The sequence below is a fragment of the Chrysochloris asiatica genome, unplaced genomic scaffold (assembly GCF_000296735.1).
Source record: "Chrysochloris asiatica unplaced genomic scaffold, ChrAsi1.0 scaffold00052, whole genome shotgun sequence".
Taxonomy (NCBI): Eukaryota; Metazoa; Chordata; class Mammalia; order Afrosoricida; family Chrysochloridae; genus Chrysochloris; species Chrysochloris asiatica.
In genome coordinates this window covers 12,968,337-12,975,753 of record NW_006408570.1, presented here as the reverse complement: position 1 = coordinate 12,975,753, position 7,417 = coordinate 12,968,337, and the positions used below count along the sequence as shown (strand labels likewise).

Genomic DNA, 7,417 nt, shown 5'->3' with positions numbered 1-7,417 from the left:
GCACACTAGAAGGGGAAGAGGAAAGGAAAAACAAGGTAGCTGGGAGAATAGCTAGGCAGGTTTACATGGGCTAATTAGGACAGAGGTAAATAACGATGTAAGCACAACTGTGGAAAAACAGGGCTCATGGATACAAAGATTGAGGCATGGTGTGAATGGGGAAAAGTGGGACAATGATGTTAAGATGCTCGGCTGTTTGTTGAATCTTGGTTTCCCTTGCCTACTATTGTAGAATAGACACTTGAAGGGGGAGAGAGAGGAGTAGCCAGAAACAGCACCAGAGAAAGCTTGTTTCAGCCTATAACTGTTTGGAATAACTAAAATGGGGCTAGAACTTGCCCAGTGAAGGAGGCTCCCTGCAGAGCCTTTGTACTGCACAAGACCATAGATGAAACTCTGATTACCGTCCAGAATATTCTGAGGTGGGACATTCCCACCTGAAAAGACAAGCAGACCAGTCTGAAGCAGCTAGAAGAACAGAAGATACTTCTTGAAAGAAAGACCAGCAGGAAAAAAATCAAAAACAATAACAGCAGTCCAACTGACAATTACAAGAACAAGAGAGTTGTTCCTCAGGGAGCCATCAAGGCAAGTGGTCAGGTCCCCTCAAGGCAAACTCCCTTCCAAGACTGAAACTCAAATGGAATCCATTAGCAGGCATATGGTCCTGCTGCTGATCATGTTGGTCACCGATAAGGGGAAGTGGGGGGAAAACAGCAATGAAGTTGTGAACTAAGTCCGACCACATTCAATACACTGGTGTTAACCTGGCCTGAGACCTGGTTAACCAGCAGTGTGATGAGACCTGGGGACCCTTGGGCCCAGAGGCAGGGATGTGGCCCCAGAGGACTAGAACGGAGTGTGAAGCATGTAGCTGATATGTAGTGAGGGGGGATGCAAAAGACACCCACACTTGCAGATAGTACCCACTTGTTCTAGCATCAACGGCTAGATGATCAGAACACAATTAGAGGAAGAAAGAAGAGGAACATAAAAGAAAGAAAGAGTAACCCACTACAAGTGGATGAACTTGACCTATGCTTGTGGATGCAGTATGACAAAGGAGCAGACAAATCTCTACAGTGAGGATCATTCTTACCCCCTTGGTATACAGGTTCGACAGGAATGGGGAACTGAGACATTGGCTACCCAAAACGGGGGTGGAGGGGGCACTACAAAGGAAAGAAGTGACTGGCTTACAAGCTTTTAATAGGGAACCTAGCTCCACAGGATACAGGGAAAGGTAGAAATCTCCACTGAATTGTTTCCAACTTGTCTGGATGGGGTTGATAAAAGGTGAGGGAAAAAGGACTCCTGTGGTTCAATAGGGAATAATTGTTAACAGTGAGTATTGAAAATGTAAATGTAAATGTTTGGTAACAAAAGGAGAGGAGTGGCTGATTTTGTAGTCCAGGAGCAGAGACCCCTGGAACTATCAAGGGAGAAAAGTGAAGTGCGAGACCGTGTCCAGAGAGGCAGAGATGATGACGTGGACAGAAAGAGTGGCTGGGGACTCTGGACTCAAGGAGGGAGAGGGGTGTGGGCTGGCAGCCAGGAGGCAGGTGTGTGGGGTGTACCCTTTGGGTGTTTGATGATGCATGCAGGGGATTGTAAACATTGAAATGAAACAAAGTATGATAGAATGAATATAAAGATAATGCTCATCCATGTAAACTAACAGATAATTCACAATAAAAACTTTAAAAATAAAAGATGTTTGGAGCTCTCCATGGAATGCTGGACCTACAGATGATGAAAGGAGGCAAGGACATTTCCCAGAGCTGACAAAGAGCATGCCTTCCCCAAGGGCTGCCACACTGAACTTGGACTTCTAGCCTTGTAAACTCTGAGGGAATTCATATCTGGTTATTAAAACCACCCACTTGTGGTATTTCTGTGACCGCAGCACTAGAGAACTAACACAGCTACCCTCCCATGTGCAGTGAGTGATGTCTTTCACCAACCAAGAAGCCCACGGATAGTCAGAGTCCACAGATCATGAGGTGAGTCTTCCTGTGCTGGCTAACCCCCACTCCAAAGTCACCTCATCTGTTAGTGACATGTGGTCTGAGTCCTTACTGAAAATACTTGAAGTGTAAGAGGTTGGTTTTTTTTTTTTTAGAGCTTATGTGCAGGGAACTGAGGGCAAAGAGCAAATCCTTTGTGTAAAGTTAATACAAACCCCACACTGCCTGATAGCTATTCTGTGCAGCCCATCCATAATGCCATTCAGTAAGGACTCCGGAAATCACCCAGTGGGGCCTTTGCAGGGCACTTAGTAACTTGCCCACGGCTCTGGTTTCCCCAACTCCAGGCTCCTAGCCAACCTTCTGCAAACTTGTTTTTCTTTAGCAATAAAAGGACTTTTTGGCATTGCATGGGCTTCAGGGGCTCTTCTCTCTCTTCCTTGCAGGGTTGTGAAATCCTGTTCAGGCTTCTTTCTCTTCCTGGTACTGCCCACCCAGTAGGCAGGTTTCCAGACCCTGGATGTGAGCTAACTCTGCATGGATGGACTTCACTGAGCTCAAGGCTTTGGAGGTGATTTCAGAGTTCACGATTCCCAACAAACTCCCTGGGCTGCCCTGACTTGACAGAAAGAAAAAAAGGAATTATCTGAAGCTAACCCATTCCCAAAAATATGCTGGATAGCAATGTTTCAAATACCAAGCCTCTAATGTTTCATTAGTTGAAATGAGGAAAATGAAAATGTATGCCCAACCACCCCCAAAATCCCAACCAGTATTTGCTAACTCTAATAATACTTAGAACCCACCCAGAAGCTCTGAATAATACAAATCAGTGGTTCTAAGTGTAAATCCAAAAGAGAAGCATCACCTGCAATCTTGTTTAACACTTTTCGGCTCCTCCTTAAACTGACTGAAGCCAAAACTCTGGGCATGAAGTCCAGCACACTGAGTTTGAACAAGTGGCCCAGAGATTCGGATCCCTGTTATCTGGGGAGCAGAGTTTTCAAGCAATTAACAATTACCTAATTATTTGACATGTAATGAATTTGTTTGTGGTTACTTTCATGTGTAAGACACAATAATAGTGTACATGATTGGATATGAATTACATTTCTCTTCTCCATCACGACAAACATATATTCTAATGTAAACAATGACCACCAGTTTGTCAGTATGTCATACTGTGGTGACTTATGTATTGCTGTGATTTTAGAAGCTGCTATCGGTATTTCAAACACCAGCAAGGTCACCTATGGTGGACAGGTGTCAGCAGTTTCCAGGCTAAGACAGATTAGGAAGAAAGATCAATTGATTAATATCTGAAAATTATTCAGTGAAAACCATGTGAATCCCAACAGAAAACTGTCTGATCTAATGCTGGAAGATTAGTCCCCTAATTTTAGTTTGGAAAGATCCAGAAGATCATGCACAACCAGGCAATGTTTTGTTCTGCTATACATAAGGTTCTTGTGAGTTGGAGCTGACTCAGGACAATTAACTAACAACAATGTACATACATAAATCAATAAAATTATTTGTTAAAAATACTGAGTCAATGCATAATGTGCACAGAAAAAAAAAAAATGCACATCTGCTATTCAGGGACATGTGTGTGGTTATGTTTCTATTGTGGATGTTTTCATCTTTCCCAATGTGCTTTATTGTTTTTCAACTTTTCTTCTACTTTATGAATTTCTTAGGCATCTCAGACTCAACTACTTTCTCCATAGACTTTTTGTTGTCCAGAGTATGTGTGGATAACATGGGCGGGAGAGAGACATTTCTACCAGAAGAGTTGAGATGTACCTACTGCTTACCCCACCCAGGTTTCTGAAACCTCAGCGGTCTTGCTGGAGCACGGGGCATTATAGAGTATTTTTGATTCATGGGGCAAATTTTGAATTCAAATGTTGCCAAGGCCTTACAGAAAATATTTGCAGAACTAAAATTCAGATGGAGCAAACGATCTGCTGGTCTTCGCCCATCAAGGCAACCTTCTCCATTGGATGATGTGTGCTGATCTCGATTCTAAACCTGTTCATGCACAGCATGTTCGTTTCATCAGGAGCGTCTTCATGTCCTAAGGCTAATGTAACAAGTCAAAACCACAGAAATGTATTATTTCACAGGTTATGAGTCTGAATTCCAGGTGTCAGCAGGCCCTTGCTCTCACTGAAAGCTCTCAGAGAAGACCCTTCTTTGTCTCACCCAGCATCTGGTGAGCTGTTGGTATGGAGTTGGCTAATGTACGGCCACCCCTGTGGGTCACAGTGAGACTCAGCTCCAGGAGATTTTCAATGGCTGTTTTCAGTCATAGCTCTATCTCTAGGTATTTCTTCCAAACCACATCTGGGTGGACTCAAACCTCTAACCTTTCAGTTATCAGCTGAGCGTTTTGACCATTTGTACCACCCAGGGGCCCCTCTGGTAGCTTTGGGCATTCCTTGGCATGTGGTAGCATGACTCCAATTTCTGCTGTATCTTCATTGCCTCTGAGTCTCTGTGTCAATTCTCTTCTTATAAGGACACGTATCATACTGGCCTAGGGCCCACCCTACACCAGTATAAACCTGTCGCTGTTGAGTTGGCTCCACCTCATAGTGCCTCCATGTAAAAGAGTAGAAAGAAGTGCCCCACAGGTTTTCCACGGCTGTAACCTTTACAGAAGCAGGCTACCACGCTCTTTTCCAGAGAACTGCTGGTGGGTTCAAACCGTCTGCCTTTTGGTTAGCAACCCAATGCTTAATTTAGCTAATTACTTCTGCAAAGACCCATTTCCAAACAAGGTTACTTTCACAGATATGCGGATTAGGACTTCAATATATCTTTTTGATGGACACAACCCAACTCCTAACAAGGAGCTAATTCCTATTCCCTGGAAGGATTCTAGACACAACTAACCCATCTGTTCACAAAATTTTCCTGTTTTACATTTCAGATGTAAAACAACCCACATGCTCCTCACAGATCCTCATGGCAGGATTGATCTATACTGCTGCTATGGGGTAAGCATTGGTCTGCTAACCACGGGATCGATAGTTCGAATCCACCAGCCACTCCTCGGGAGACAGAGGGGTCCGTCTACTCCCATAAAAATTCACAGTTTCAGAAACCTTATGTAGGGTCACTATGAGTTGGAACTGACTTGATGTCAGTGAGTTGTTTTGATTTCAGCTGGAGCACTCAAAATGAGTCCTGGTGAAGTCCCGGTCCCTACCCCCAGCCTCAGGAGAGCTGAGGCCAGTCAGCCACAATTCTACGCCCTCCTTCTCCTCCTCCTCCTCCTCCTCCTCATGCCTCTGTATTAGGGCCTGGGAAGCAGAAGGGAGAAAACAGCAGTGGTCATTGACCTGGCAGAGGCTTTTACCAAGTATGGGTTAGCTGGAGAAACTGGTACAAGATGTATAATTCTTAGTATGATAAAAAGAGCCGCTGTGCCTAAGCCTATTAAAGTTGTTCAGTACAATATCAGTAAAGAAGAATTATAGTCCTACCTGAAAGAATTCATGCACATACTATATTTCAGACATTGTTGGTGAATCCCAGAGACCAGTGAGTTGTGGTGATTGAGTCAGTGCTATGTTCCTCCCACTTCAGAGAGATGCTTGCTCGTGTTCTTTTCAAATATTTTGAGGTTCCATCTGTCTTGCTTGCTCCAGGTCATCTAATGGCTCTTCCGACGCTTGGGATTAATTCTGCCGTGGTCCTGGATTGTGGATACAGGGAAAGCCTGGTATTACCTATTTATGAAGGCATCCTAGTACTGAATTGTTGGGGAGCACTTCTCCTAGGAGGAAAAGCTCTTCACAAGGAATTGGAAGCTCAACTGTTGGAACAATGTACTGTTGATACAAGTGCAGCTAAAGAACAGAGCCTTCCCTCAGTGATGGGTTCAATTCCAGAAGGTATCCTAGAGGACACTGAAGTTCACACTTGCTTTGTAAGTGATCTCAAGCATGGACTAAATATCCAAGCAGCAAAATTTAACCTTGATGGGAAAACTAAGCAGTCCATACCACCCCCAAATGTTGACTACCTATTAGATAGAGAGAAAATTTTACATGTCCTTGGGTCAATCCGAGATTCAGTTGTGGAAATTCTTTTTGAACAAAATAATGAAGAAAAATCAGTTACTACTGGATTTGCTTAAGCAGTGCCCAGCAGATACAAGAAAGCAACTAGTCATAGAGGGCACATCCATGTTGCCAGGATTTCTCCACAGATTTCTTGCAGAAATAAGATACATGGTTGAAAAATCAAAATATAAAAAAGCACTTGGCACAAAGACATTCTGAATTCATACTCCACCTGCAAAGGCTAACTGTGTGGCCTCGTTGGGAGGAGCTATTTTTGGAGCACTGCAAGACATACTAGGAAGCCAATCAGTCTCAAAAGAGTATTATAATCAGACAGGTTGCAAACCAGATTGATGTTCTCTCAACAACTCACCTTTGGAAATGATGTTTGATGTTGGGAAAACTCAGCCACCTTTGATGAAGAGAGCATTTTCCACTGAGAAATAAAAGTTTGATTAAAATTCAACTTTGCTAGGTTTCAAATATTTAATCAGTTATAAGCAAACTGTACCAAGTATGTAGGATGTTTTGTTATAGACAATTTTTGTTGAAATGAAAGCATTTACTTATGCATTAACATTTAAGTATTTTGACATTGCTTTTCTTGTGTGGTAATAATTTTGAAGCTGATGCTTATGCGATTTGTTGTATTTATATCAATAAAGCATAGTAAAATATTTTTCTAAACAAGGGGGGGGTGCTGGTAGCATAGTGGTGAAAACATTTGGCTGCTAACTGAAAGGTTGGTGGTTTGAACCCTCTCCACAGGAGAAAGACATGGCAGTCTGCTTCCATACATATTTGCAGTTTTAGATACTCTATGGAGTATTTTTACTCTGGCCTGTCCTGTAGGGTCACTATGAGACAGGGTTGACTTAATCTGTTTGGTTTTTAATTTTGAGTACTCACATGAACTGGAGGCATAAAAGTGTCAATTTACTGAGTCATTATGGAGGCCTGTGTTGTCCAAGAGATGATTAAGACAAGGGAGGTCTTAGAAGGAACTTAGAAGATCAAAAAAACTTCTCTGAGTTGGAGGTCAAGGTCATAATTGAAATTCTGAAAAGTCAAGTCATGTGTGTCTCTTGGCTGTACTCACCAAGTAATGCCTCTCTTTCATCATGTGTTAAAACTAATAATAATTAGCTAATATCTAACTATTACAAATATCGTCCAATAGTGCATTGCGTTCTTCGGACACTTTTACTTGGTCAAAATGTCCCAAGCACACCACTTCCCAATGGATGTGAGCAATCTATATCCTGACACTACCACTGGTAGTGTGATGTCAGGGTGGGGAAAAGAGGTTCTTCCTGTTCCAAGTCTGGGGTCTGTGATAGGTGACAGGGGATGGGAGAAGAAATCCACATGGGT

At 42.9% G+C, this 7,417-nt stretch overlaps 1 pseudogene; it reads left to right on the top strand.

The window, feature by feature from the left end:
• Positions 1-5,260: 5,260 nt before the first annotated feature.
• LOC102831730 lies at positions 5,261-6,490 on the top strand (annotated as a pseudogene).
• The last annotated feature ends 927 nt before the right edge of the window (positions 6,491-7,417 follow it).